We start from the raw sequence: 15,218 nt of genomic DNA, 5'->3' as shown, positions 1-15,218 counted from the left end.
TATGGTACATACATTTATACTATATATTTTTATTTTTGTACCAGGTCCAATAGTTACAAATAAGTCAGGCCCAAAGCCCAAATACAAGTAATAGCAACAAACCCAGCAACCCAGAACCCAACTGCTGCCCGGATTCAAGATTTGATTCAGAGCCCGACCCGATCCGACCCGAGATCCAGGGCCTGTGACAACCCGACCTGAACCGGCCCAGAGTAGTTAGGGTTCCAAAACCTTAATTTTTCACCCTGTCTCCTCAATGCAGCACAACAAGGGCGGTCAAACCGAGGACTCTCGGAGAGTCCTCACGCCTCACGCCAAAGTCACCATCTCCGAGTTTTTCGACAACGTGGTTTCATGGACACCAACAAACAACAAAAAAACAAGAATTTTAGTCCTATTAGGGGTCTAAAACCGAACCAATAATAGTTTTTTTAGCACTATAAATGGATGTAAAATCACAATCAAAGATACACAAGATCACTAGAGAAAACACTCGAGAAATCGAAGCATTTGTAAGCTTTCGAAAAGAAATAAAGAGGTAAAAGTTCTCGCCTTTTTTATTTTTGTGCTTGCATGTGGGTTGTCATTTTTTCTCTTCGGTTTTGACTCGAAAAAACTAAAAAATGAAAACCGGCCGATGATCGGGGAGGGCTTTTCGAGATCTTTTTCCTCAGACGTAGCTCTCCCCATGACGATTTTCAAAAAACCATTTTGATTTCTGAAAAAAGGGAGGAAAGATCTTTCGAATTGTATATTTTTTTTTGCCGCTAATGAACGGTGGCCGACGAGACGGCGGTGACCGAATTCTGGGTTCGCCAGGAACCCAGGCGGCCATGTTCTTTAACCCGAAGAACAGGTTGAGAGAAAACTAAAAGGGGTGGGGTTCGATCGGTTTGGAAAATTGAAGAATGAAAAGTTGTGTTTAATTTTTGGGCTTTATAGTGACCTGCCAACCCGACCCGTGACCTGATCCAATCCGAATAGGATCCACGTGTTTTCAATTAAAAAGGGTCTAATCTCAATTCAAGTCCCTCATTTTTTAAGGATCATTTTGCCCCCTAAACTGAATTTTAACCCCGATTTTCCTTTTAAATTTACCACCCAATTTATTTTACTTTCAATTTAGTCCCCTTTCTTATTTGATTTACAATTTTTCCTTATTTTTTATTTAAATACAACATTTTATTATATATATATATTACTTTCATTTTAATTTTTAATTTTTAATTTTTAATTTTTTATTTCTTTTTTTTCTACTTTCGTTTGTGTTTACTTTTTTTATTTTTTTAATTTTACTGTTTTATTTTATTTATTTATTTTTTTAATTTGTTTTATTTATTTCAATTATTCTATTACTTTTCCCTGTTTTAGCATCAACATTTTATTTTTTTTAATTTTCTTTTTATTTATTTATTACTTTAGGTTTTTTATGTTTTATTTTATTTTATTTCTTTATTTTTTGTTTAATCTTACAATTAGTGTTTTACTTTTATAATTTAATAGACTTTTTTCTTTCATTATTTTTATTTATTATGTGTTTTAATACGAACCCTTTGTTTTTATTTCTATTAATTCCTCAGCATGTGTATTTTTTACTTAAAACATTACAATTTAACCTTTATTCTTTCTTTTTGGATTCAACATGTTTCTTTACCAATCTAACATTTTTTGACTTTTTATGGGCATGTTTTTTTTAAATTGATCGAAGGTAAGTATTTTGGATCAAACTTTACTTTTTAATTTAACTTACAATTTTCTCAATTAAGACAACTGGAAATTAATTAGTACCGAAAGGGCAGCTCAAGGGTGCTAACCCTTCCTTGACTGTAATTGACTTCTGAATCCAACATATCTTTGGTAAGATGCATATCAAGTAATAAATTGAGGTATCCGATCAACCATTTGTTTTTTAAATAAATGATCGGTGGCGACTCTAACCCACTATCTTAAGTCGAAGTCCAATTCCAGGCCCACCCGAAAGACAGTTGCGACAGCTTGGCGACTCTAATGGGGACATGTAAGTGAGTCAAGCTAAGGTTAATTTCCAGGTGTCTTCTTAAGTGAAAAGGGTAAGCTTAAATTTTAAGGTAACTTTTTAGATCCTTATTACTTACTTTTGATTATCTTTTCAAATAAATAGTTGTACTGACGATTTCTTTCAATGGTTTCAGTTTATCAAACTGTTTTTCCACCTAAGGCTCTATACCTGAGCTCCGAAGAACCCTTTTAAGTGGTGGTGAATGCGACGCCTTCGTGAGAATTTATTCTCCGTAGCAAGTAGCCTTCAGGATTCATATACCTTATATCTTCGTGTGAATTTATTCTCGGCATAGATATAAGTAAATGTATCCTCTTGAGTTAAACTTAGTCCACACGAGCTTGTAATCGGCTTAGGACTAACGGTCTGGCAAGCCCACGGGGGTTACCGACAAGGAGAACTCGGGTACCTTCTTTAGAACCTAAACTGGGAGATTACATGGAATTAGAGCCTTCCCCAAAACCCCATTTTAAAACCTAGGATTTTTTTTTACTCATGCAGTTTTACATTTTTATTTTTACTTTCACCATTTATACTTTTATCTTACTAACGTTTTTCTTTCATGTTTGTCTTTTTAGAATTTGCATTATAAAAAGAGGATATTGATCTATAAAAAATGTTAGTTACACACAAATAATATGTATTAATGGACAAAGGGTTGTAATGCAAGAGGTAAAAAATATCGAGGTACGATTATGGTCCGAAAAGACTCAGAAATAGAAGGGAGACAATATGCAAGGAAGCTATGTGTCAGAACTGGTTAGCTATGCTTCTGTCATCCTAAAGAAGAATGATGTTCAAGAGCTACTAAGCATTTAGGATAGCTAGAAGAGTGACCAGAAGCAGAAGTTCAGCCAGCAGTATGGTGATATCACTCTCCTTCTCTATGTTAGGACGGATGACCCCTAATTAGAGCCTTGGTACAATTCTAGAACCTAGGGTATAACTGTTTTATCTTTTAACCAGGAGAACATGGTGCCCACAATCAAAGAATATACTACATTACTGCATTGCGAGAGAACTAGAATAGAGCGGGTCTACATCAAGCACATCAAAAGTCATACTTTCAAGAATAGACTAGCAAAGGTCACCGGGGTAGATGAAAAATGGGTAACTGACTGAGCTCGACATAAAGGTAGCAGGGAAGGTATTGCTTGGATTTATATCAAGCAACTGATGAAGAAGCATCCCGATGAATGAAAGATAATAGATCTTTTTGCACTGGGTCTTTATGGTTTGGTTTTATTCCCAAGGACTTTGGGGTAAATTAATGCAACTATGGTGGAACTATTTGAACAACTCTCGAGGTGAGTAAATCCAGCACCGACAATTTTAGCTGAGACCTTTCGCTCTCTCAACTACTACAGAAAGACTGGAGGAGGAAGATTCATATGGTGTGCTCAACTTCTCCAAGTTTGGATCGACAATCATTTTTTGAAGATTAAAAGGATTGCTTATCGTCGATTCAACAAAACTTATTCACCTTTGGGGGAAATCCTTACTCTGAAATGGCAAGAAGGCGCATGAAAAGAAAAATGGATGAAAGTATTCTTATACCTTAAAGATAGGGATATTGCATGGAGAAATCCTTGGTTAACCCACAGTGACATTCTTTTCCTATGTGGGTATTCAGATACTACGACACAACTTGGACTATGGGGAGGAGTCGAATATTCTCCGCTTTTTGCACTTCGACAGTATGTGGCACGCTAGTTTATCCCAGCAACATACGGGGCATCTCGATAAGAATTTGCATACCATGAGGACAACTACAAGAAAATAGTTAAGGAAGTAGCTCAGTCATAGAAGAAAGTATTCTGAATGGATGTCGTGGCTGTCAAAGACATGCTTACTTCGGATTATTTGGAGTTATGACAGTTAAGGAAAAATGATAACTTCCCCGTGACAGATCATGAGGACACCTGGACCATGGAAGAACATCTTAAGCCTATTCCTTCCGAGATAGAGATAGAAATGAAAGAATTCAAAGCTCTGAAGAACGAACTGAAACATAGGGTAAGCGAACTTGAGGCCGAAAGATACCAGTGGAAATTAGATGCCAATACTCAGAAGGATCGAGAAGACAAGTTAGAAAAGGAAAAGAAGAAAACTTGTTTTGATCTTGAAGACTTGAGAAAATGATATCGAGAACAATTCCAGAGTAATTCCAATTTGGAAAGGTCTTCTAGGTATTGAAAAGGCGAAGCTAGCATCTTGAAAATGAAGTTTTAATGGCATGATGAAAGAGAGACCTTGAAAAAACAACAAAAAACTTTTCAGAGGTGTTTGATAGACAGCCAGCACTAGAACCAGCATTTGAGAATCCAGGTATCTGATTTAGAGAAGTCTCTTTAGAAACAACAAAAACAAGATGGCAAAACCATAGCTAAGTTAGAAGCTATTGTGAACGGATTCAAGAAACAAGCAAAAGAGCTTCAGATAGTGCCCTTTAATGAAGGATTGTAGTGTTTTTTCGTTGGGAACAGGCTCAACAAAGGGTGAAAGCTAGAGATGCAGTCATTTGAGATTTCCTAGAGGAAGTACAAAAGGTAGCTTGTCATTTGTATGGTTTAGCAAGAGAAGCCAAAATTGTTCGACAAAGCATTCAACCAGTGACAGATGAAGGAAGAAGACTTATCAACCTATTAGAAGTTATTCGGGGTCTAGAGGATTTAATTCGGATGTACCATTAAAATATTTTTTGTCTCTTAAAAGATAAAACACTTTTATATCAATAAGGATTATTTGTAACAACAGACATATTTCTGGATCAATGCCTCTAAATCTCATAAATATTGCATTTCATACTTTGCATTTTTAATTTCCATGTTTATTTTCTATTTTCCATGTTTATATGTTCATATTAACTAACAGAAAATGTCTCATCAGAATAAAATATAAACATCGAGTTTACCTCCACAAGCTTTGGACATGCGTCATCCTCACAACACCTGCACAAATAAAAGACAAATGGAAGGCAAAATCGCTCAACTCAAGGATAACATGTTGAAGTTGCAGAGTGAGTTAGAGGAGAAGATAAACCAGAATAATCAAAGTACTCTAGATACAATCACGAAGAGCAAAGAGTCCTTGGTCGATCAGATTGTGGCCAATTTATCTGGCTTACAGCAAGCAAGTGCACCTGGGGCAGGTTCGTCTGATGGGGTAACTATACCACCGACCCCGCAGGTAGTTATCTCACCTGAAATCTTACCTATATTGTAAGGGGACTCATCCAATGCAAATGTGAAAACCTAATCTGCTGTAAAGATACAGACTATTGTATCCAACCCTGACAATAATCCAGATGATTACCATATACTGATTTTGATGAGGAAAACAAGGCGAAAAAAAATGGAAGCGAAAATTAAGCTGCTGGAAGACGAAATGAAGATGGTCAAAAGGGACCATGATTACTATGGAGTGGACAGTGCTTCCACCAAAATTAAAAGCCCCTGAGTTTGAGAAATTCAATGAAAATAGTTGTCCCTCAGCCCACATCACTATATTCTATTAAAAGATGATGGGATATGTGGGAAATGATTAGCTCCTGATTCATGGCTTCCAAGAGAACCTGTCCAGTTCAGCCATTCGATTATACAGTTAGCTGAACCGATCTTATATCAAGACCTGGAAAGACCTAGCCAAGTCTTTCTTGGAACAATACAAGAACATAAATGATATGAGAGCAGATCGAGTTATGCTACAAAGTATGAAAAAAAAATATAACGAAAGTTTCAGACAGTATGCACAGAGATGACAGGATTTAGCTGTGCAAGTTCATCAACCATTGGATGAAAAGGAAACCAGGAAGCTCTTTGTGTAGATTCTGAAGGTTCCTTACTTCGGACACCTGGTTGCAATCACATCAGAAACTTTCTCAGATCTAGTTATGGCCGGAGAGATGATTGAATTGGTCATAAAACAAGGCAAAATCGAGGGAGGGGAATCAAATAAGAAACCTCCCATAAAGAATAAAGAGATTAACAACGTCAATACCTACAATGCCAATAAAGGTGATACAATCTCAAACAGAAAATCAAATGTAGTTGTACCGTCAGGTACTTCTAGACAAAGTCCGAGGAAACCTAGGAAAGAAAGAGAGAATGAGCAATTTGATCCTATTCTCATGCCATACAAGGAATTATACCAACAGCTCTTTGACACTCATGTAGTATCACCGTACCTTATGGAACCAATGAAGCCCCATACCCCATATGGTATGACGAGAACGCTCACTGGGAATACCATGGTGGTCTGTCGGGGCACACAATCAAAAACTGCCTCGCATTTAAGAGGATTGTACAAAATGCACAACAAGAATTGGATCCACTTTAACTCTGGAGAACCAAATATTGCACAAAATCCTTTACCTAATCATCAAGAGACTAGGATTAACGTAGTCACTACCGATAAAGGCAAAAAAGTCAAAACTGGTGTTTTTAAAATGAAGTCTCCTTTGGCTTGGGTATGGAGCCAAATGGTGAAAGAAGGGCTTTTTGCACCATATTCAGATACATTAAGGAAAATAGATGGTAACCACTATTGTTACCACAATGAAAAGGGGCATGAGGTGCAAGATTTCCTAGAATTCAAAGCTTTGGTCCAGCTCATGATGGATAGGAAGGAGCTGGAGTTCTATGAAGAAGTCTGAGATTCTCCTGAAGTAGATGTATGTGCTACCGGAGAACCATCTAAAAGAAGATATGGCAAGGGTAGTCATTTGATAATTATCCTAAAGTAAAGACATCAGATAAAACACAAGTGAAGATGGTGATCACATCACCCCGACCTTTTCACTACAATGATAGCCGACAAGTACCACAAAAATACGAATACCGAGTGAGCACCCCAAAAGAAGATGATAGTAAAGTGGGGTAGGCTATGGGGGAAACGCTACTCCCAAGAGGCTAAGTCCCCCCAAATGTGCTAGCAATCAATGAGCCCATAAAAGAGGGAGAAGCTAGAAAGTTTATCAAAATTTTGAAGTACAACAAATACAGCATCATAGAATAGTTGCATAGCTTACCGATACATACTTTAATGTTGGCAGTACTGTTAAGCTCGGAGGCACACAGAGAGACACTTTTGAAGGTCCTAAATTAGACGTTTGTGCCACAAGACAAACCAGTCAACAAGTTCGATTGATTGGTTAACAACATTCAAGTTGATAATCTCATATATTTTTCAGATGATGAGATTCCGTCTGATGGAAGAGGTCGAGCTAAGGCATTACACATCACCACTCATTGTAAGGGACATACATTACCGAGTGTGTTAATCGACAACAGTTTAAACCTTAATGTGATGCCTTTAGTTACATTGAAAAGGCTACTAATGGATACCTCTCACATGAGAACCTGCCAGAGTATGGTCCGAGCATTTGATGGGACCAAGAGGGAGGTAATTGGTAAGATTGAGGTGCCGTTAACCATCGGACCTGCAACCTACAATATTAAATTTTTAGTGATGGACATTATGCCTTCCTACAAATGCCTTTTGGGAAGGCCTTAGATTTATCATGATGGTGCAGTACCATCCACGCTGCACCAAAAAGTCAAGTTTGTCATTGATGGGGCCCTGGTAATCATCAATGCCGAAGAAGATATCGTGGCGAGTGTGACCACGGATGCTCCACACATTGGAGTATACAAGGAGGTGGTAGAATGTTCATTCCGCTCCTTAGAATTTGTGAATGCCACGTTCGTGGCTGAAGGAATAAGGATTTCCAAACCTGGGCTTTCTGAATGCACCAAAATGGAGATCAGTCAGACCTTGGGAAGAGGTGCCAAGACATGAAGAGGATTTGGGAAGCTGTTGCAAGGAAGGATAAATCTCTTCCTTCATATAACAAAGTTAGATCAATTGGGTTTTTAGCCCACTCGCCAACAAAAAGAGGAAAGAAATTTAGAAGAATCGAGAAAGAAGAATGACAAGGTTAATTGAAACTAAATTTCAATAGGAACCCATGGTATTCCCACCTCTTTACGACACGTTCAATTCAGGTGGTTATGTGTTTGAAACCACCTCACCAAATTTGGAAACTGCTCTAAAAGAGTAGAGTATCAACACCGTAATCACAGAGATTATAGAAGATGCAGATAAATCTAGAATCCGCCCAATGCCACCTGGGTTTGTGCTTAGCAACTGCTCGATAGAAGAACTACATGTGATTTTCAAAGTTCTTTCAGAATAATATTCAAACTATCCCTATTTGCCTATATCTGGGACAATAGGTGATCTTTTGTAAGGGTGAATAAACATGTTGTTTTAGATTCAATAAAAGATACAATTTCTTTTATGGAAAACAATTTTCTTATTTCATTTCTTTTGAATTCTTTTTTTTCTTTTTTCTTCATTTTAGTACTCTGTTTCATTCTCTTTCGAATTTAATTTCGATTGTCTGTGTGGGATATTTTTCTCTCACGCATACACATTTCCTTTTTCCTTCAGGTTCCCAGATAACAATAATGGAGGCACTGCTGATCCTGATCTAGAGGTGGATTTTGAATCATTCATTTGTCTCAGGGAAGTTGATGAATGCGATAATGAAGAGGAGTGCAACTTACCTATCGAATTGTTGAGAATGGTAGAAAGATAAGACAAGAAAATACTGCCACATGAAGAGAAAATAAAATTCTTGAATTTGGGCACCGAGGAGGAAAGAAATGAGGTCAAAATTGGCACAACTCTCTTGGCTGAAGCAAGATAAAAGTTGATAGTCTTACTTCAAGAATACAAAGACGTGTTAGCATGGTCGTATCAAGACATGCCAGGGCTAGACACAGATGGTAGTCCATAAACTGCCTATTAAACTAGAATGCAAACACGTGCAACAAAAGCTAAGGAGAATGCGACCTGAAATGCTCCTTAAGATCAAAGAAGAAGTGAAGAAGTAGTTTGACGATGGTTTCCTTCAAGTGGCCATGTATCCGGAATAGGTGGCCAACATAGTTCTGGTTCCAAAGAAAGACTGGAATGTGCACATGTGTGTTGATTACCGGGACCACAACAAGGCAAGCCCCAAAGATAACTTTCCTTTGCCACACATAAACACTTTGGTGGATAATATAGTCGGGAACATTTTCTTCTCGTTCATGGACGGATTTTCAGGATATAATCAGATTAAGATACATCTCAAAGAAATGGAAAAGACCACATTCGTCATATTGTGGGGAACCTTCTGCCACAAAATGATGCTCTTCGGATTGAAGAATGCTGAGACAGCGTATCAAAGAGCTATGGTGACCCTATTCCATGACATGATGCATAAAGAAATCAAAGTTTATGTCGACGACATGATTGTCAAGGCACAAACCGATAATGAATATGTCAAGAATCTGAGAAAGCTCTTCCAGAGATTAAGAAAGTTCCAACTGAGACTGAACCCTATCAATTACACCTTCGGAGTAATATCTGAGAAGCTGTTAGGCTTTGTGGTTAGTAGGAAAGACATCGAAGTCAAGCCCGATAAAGTTAAGGCTATCTAGAATCTGCCTCTCCTATAAACACAAAAAGAATTTCAAGGTTTTCAAGGTAGATTGAATTGTATAGAACGGTTCATATCTCAATTAACCGACAAGTGTAACCCAATAGTTTGCCTTCTCCGAAAGAACAACCTTGGAGTATGGGATGAAGTTCATTGATTACGAGGTCATATATCCTCCCATCAAAGAGGTTTGTTGTGCTTTAATCTAGGCTACAAGAAGACTCAAACAATACATGTTGTATCACACCACTTGGCTGATTACCAAGTTATATCCACTAAAGTACATGATGGGTGTGCCTACTCTCTCTGGAAGGTTAGCCCGATAGCAGATGCTGTTATCTAAATTTGACATAGAGTATGAGAACCATAAAGTCATGAAGGGAAGTGCCATATTAGATTTCTTGGCAAGCAGAACTGATAAAAATTATGAGTCGCTTGACTTTGACTTCCCAGACGAAGACTTGATGGCCATATCCTTAAAATAAGCAAGTACTTCCACAAACAAATCCTAGAAAAAGCATTTTGATGGTGCATCAAATGCATTAAGACATGGTATCTAGGCCATATTGGTCTCCCTAGTAGACTAAATTTTGATTGCACCAACAACATGGAAAAAAATGAGGCTTGTGTTTTGGGGATTCGAGATGCAATGAGAAAAAATATAAAGACATTGCGAGTATTTGGAGATTTGGCCTTAGTGATCTATCAGCTCTGAGGAGAATGGGAAACCAAATATGTAAAGCTGGTGGAATACTGAAAGCTAATATTGGATCTACGCGAAGAATTCGATGAGGTCACCTTCCATTATGTGCCTAGAGAAGAAAATCAAATGGCTGGTGTGTTAGCTACCTTGGCAGCCACATTCAAGGCTGGCGAAGAGTCTAATATGATGCCAATTGACATGTAGTCGTGTGAGTACCTTGCTCATTGTTAGCTAATCGAGGAAGCAAAAGACACTAAACCCTGGTACCATGACATTCTGCAATACATCAAGAATCAAAGTTATCTAGAGGAAGCCACCGAAACTGATAAAAGAACCATTAGAAGGATGGCAGCTGGATATGTACTTGATGGGGAGGTCTTATACAAGAAATGCCATGATCAAGTCCTGTTGAGATGTGTAGATACATAAGAGGCAAAGCGGATAGTAGAAGAAGTACATGAAGGACTTTGTGGAACGTATACGAATGGACATATGATGTCAAGGAAAATAATGAGATGCGGGTATTTATTGTCCACATTGGAAAGTGACTACATCAATTATGCTAGAATATGTCATAAATGTCAAATCTATGGGGATAAAATAAATTTTCCACCTCAACATCTTCATGTCATGACATCACCATGGCCTTTCTCTATGTGGGGCATGGATGTTATCGGGCAAATCCATCCGAAGGCTTCAAATAGTCATCAGTTCATTCTTATTGCAATTGACTATTTCACAAAATGGGTAGAGGCTGCGTCATATGCCTGTGTCACTCAGTCAACTATTTGTATGTTTTTGAAGAAAGAGATCATATGTCAGTATGGATTGCCTGAAAGGATCATTTCCGATAATGCTATAAACTTGAACAATAAGATGATGGATGCTGCTTGTGAGTAATTAAACATAAAGCATCATAGTTATACTGCTTATAGACCTAAGATGAATGGAGCAGTAGAAGCAACAAACAAAAACATTATGAAGATAGTGGAAAAAATGACTGAGACATACAAGGATTGGCACGAGAGATTGCCTTTTGCTTTGTTTGCTTATCGAAGCTTGGTACGAACTTTGACTGGGGCAACCCCATTTTCACTGGCATATAGAATGAAAGCAGTGCTGCCCATTGAGGTAGAAATTTCGTCACTCCGGGTCTTGTCAGAAGTCAGACTAGATGATGCAGAATGTATGTAATACCAATATGATCAGTTGAACCTAATAGAAGAAAAGAGATTGAAAGTCATTCACCATGGCCAGCTCTACCAGAAACAAATGATTCAGGCACATAATAAGAAGGTGCACCCAAGAGTATTCCGTGAAGGAGATCTTGTGCTAAAGAGAATTTGGCCAATTCAAAAGGACTCTAGAGGGAAATGGATGCCAAATTGGGATAGACCTTATGTCGTGAAAAAAGGCCTTTTCTAGAAGAGCACTTGTCCTGACTGAAATGGACGGACCAGAACTACCTAATCTTGTTAATTCAGATGTAGTCAAAAACTACTTCGCTTAGGGTGAAAACCTGAGAGGGCGTCCTAAGTCGAAAAAGAGAAGAAAAAAGGAGAAAAAAGAAAAAAAATGTAATACCCCAATTTAGGGGCTAAATTTAAGAAATTATAAAGTGGTAGATTTAATTGGTATTTTTAAAGAAATAGTGGATTAAATTGTAAGATTTCAAAGTTGGCAGACCGTTTTAAGAAGTGCAGGAAGTTCAGTGACTAAACTCTTGGTTTACCCATTTTTATTTAGGATGAATTATAAAACCCCCCGTGCGCAGGTTTTTTGCAGGAGTTTTTTTCCAGTTTTTCTCTTCCGTTGACACAACTTTCAACTCCGATATACTCGACGTCCGACCTTCGATCGACGAGCCGAAACCACCATCGTGTTCGTTGTCAACTGAGGAAAAAAACCCCTAAAACCTTTCATCGTGAATCATCTCCGTCCGTCGTTAATTTCAGTCAGAAGTACCGTCGGAAATAACTCAGTTTTAGTTGGTTTTTCATCGATTCACGACGATCCGCCCATCCTTTTACGACACCTCCCGCACCATCGTGTTCCTTGTTTCGTTACGAGTCTATCGGTGTCATCCTTGGTCTCCGTCGACGGTGGCGCGTGAGGAGGTAAAGCGGTCAAAGTTTTTGATTCGTTGAAATCGAGCTCTCCGCCGTTCAAAAATTTGAACTGAGCTTTGTAAGTATCTCAAAATTGCTTAAAATAATTTTTAAGAATTTTTCCAGGAATTTTCCGATATCAGGGCACTGTTCACGCGCCCCTACACGCCGCCAATGTGCGTGGGGAAGACAAAAATGACCGGTTTTGGTGCATAGTTGACCAGTTTGACCGGTCATAACCCGACCCTACCCGTTGACCCGTTGACCGTTGACCGACGTTGACCAATGTTGACCAAAACTTTGACTGGCTTTGACCGAGCATTAAACGACCTTTGACTTTGACCGAGTATACCTATCCTGACATTTTTCGGCGTTCCAAATCCGATTCCGCTATTTGTTTTTTGAAATTCGAACCTGAAGGCCTCGAAATTGCCAGTCAAACCGGTTGACTTTGATTTTGACCAAAAATTTCAAATTTCTGAAAAGTCATATTTTATGCTTTCGACATCCTGAATCCGAATCCGAAGTCTGTTTCGCCAAATTCAAACCTGGTAAGTTGGTTTTAACTGATTTATCTTCCGATTTGATCCGTTTATCGCAATTAACCTCCATTTTTTTATATAATTTATGTTGATATGTATCTGAGGAATTATTGGAAGTTGAATTGAAGATCAAAGGCATTCGAATGGAATTTTTATGGTCGATCAGTATGGCACGAAAATCGAGGTAATACTTTACTACCTCTTTATGCTTTATGGAACATGTGAATATTGGTAAATGTATGAATAAGATAATGTTGGTCTCATTTGTGTAGTTAATGAATTCTTACACTCGATCCGAACACAGTAGAAATTTGGCATCTGATTATGGTTCAGATAATTAATATATGAGATTGAGAGATTAGAATTAAATTACAAGTTTGTGATTAGTGATAAATGAATCAGTCCTGGATTTGTAATTTATATGTTATATCAACAAAGGTTAAATATTAAAGATTACTCGGATGAGAAATCATGAGAATATTCTGATAGGGTAAAATTACAAAAATACCCTTATATTGTAGGATGACAAGAGTTATCCCTGGAAGTTGGTTAATAACTCTGAAAAGACATATTGATCTGATATAACTACTGATGTGCATAAGAAATGCTAGTTTTGATTAGGAAATGCGGATAACCGGTTTTTAGTCTTACAAGAGTTTGTGAATGATACTAAAAGTCTGTTAAGGAAATCATTTCAAGATCTGAGAGTGTTTAAGAAAGCAATTAATCATAGGATCTCTAAATTATAATTATTTTCGTTAAGAGCTAATATCGAAATTATCTGGTTAAGAAATTACGAAAATGCCCTTGAGAGGTAAAATAGTCCGAGTTGACCCTGAATGAGAAAAATACTTTGAGGATTCGTACTTAACTCGATTAAGTATGGATTTGATTGTTAAGATCCTTACTTAGTTTAGGAAAATTCCTGATATTCCGATTGTAAAATCTGAGAAGACACTTGCCCTAGAAATATCTGAGTTATGAGTAAATACCTGAAGAATAATTTGTCGGGGTGTTCTGTTGTCATAATTGTTCGAAAGAACTGAAATAAATGATAAGATTGAATTTAATAGTAAAATCGGACGGAAGGAAATGGTTGAAATACGCTGAATCTATAAAATGACCAAAATACCCATATAATTGGAAATGACCAAAAAATATCACCAAGCTCATGAATGATTGAGTATCCTCAAGCTCTGAAAAGAATGAAATGAAACTGAGAACCGAAATTACCAAAATATCCTCATGACCTAGACTAAGTAGATGTTGGATTAATTAAGGAATCCAAATAAACATGGGTGTGGTATTGATCGTAAAAGTTGTGGATCACCTATTAAGCCGAGCAACCAATGCTAGTGTTATATCAGTACTTGAACGACATAGATGTCACTTGAATGTGTGTTTGTATTTTCAAGTTTGGCTTGATGATAGTTTTAGAAGTATTCATCTCAGCTTAACTCTATAACGCATTCGGTAGTAAGGATTTGATATTTGTTAGATAAATCTACCACGAAGACCAAATTGAATTGAATGGAAGTACCGTATGTATCCGAAATTAGGAACGTCCAGAATTACTCTGGAAAGTTCCAAAGTAACTGGAATATAGTTGACTGTTAAATGAACTAGGTAACCTCAAGGACTGAGGATTAAGTAAGAGATTGGAATAAGCCTGAAAACTCGGATGAACTTACGTGATGTATCATCCCTATGGATTATGAACCACAAATCAAAGTGCGCCAGCATTTCCTGGTATAGTTGAAACATGGAAATGAAATAAATACCATTAGAATATTTGTTCGTCTCCTTAAGATATGTTCAGTGATGACTGAGAAGATGATACATGGATAAGAATATTTGGTATTAAAGAGTGAATAACCTGGACGGTTAATGAATTGACAAGTTGATAAGTATTGGTTCTGGAAGCTATTCATCTGGAGTTGTTCGATAATCGGATTAATCGTCATAAATTGTAAAGATTCTGAATACCCTTCAGATTTTGTAAAGCTTCCAAAAATTATCCAAATAAGATGATCTTAATAAATTATATTCTGAATAATTGATGACTCTGTCAGATATTGAACTCTTCTAATAGTGATTCTAATTCCCGACATTCTATCGGTAAACTGAAGATTTGTGTTTCTCTGGCCGATAAGATTATCTTGTAACTGTAGATAATATCTGGAAACTCTAGTGTGTTCCCTACTTATATGAATATTTTATCTGATTTCTGATTTGAATTCTGTTTTGACATCTGATCTGAAATCTGTTCTGATATCTGTTCTGAATTTCTGTTTTGATTTCTGATATCTCCGTTTAATGACGGAAAAATGTTTTAATT

This window comes from Hibiscus syriacus, unplaced genomic scaffold, assembly GCF_006381635.1.
Source record: "Hibiscus syriacus cultivar Baekdansim isolate YM2019G1 unplaced genomic scaffold, ASM638163v2 tig00111741_pilon, whole genome shotgun sequence".
In the NCBI taxonomy this organism is placed as follows: Eukaryota; Viridiplantae; Streptophyta; class Magnoliopsida; order Malvales; family Malvaceae; genus Hibiscus; species Hibiscus syriacus.
This window is presented reverse-complemented; position numbering follows the sequence as displayed.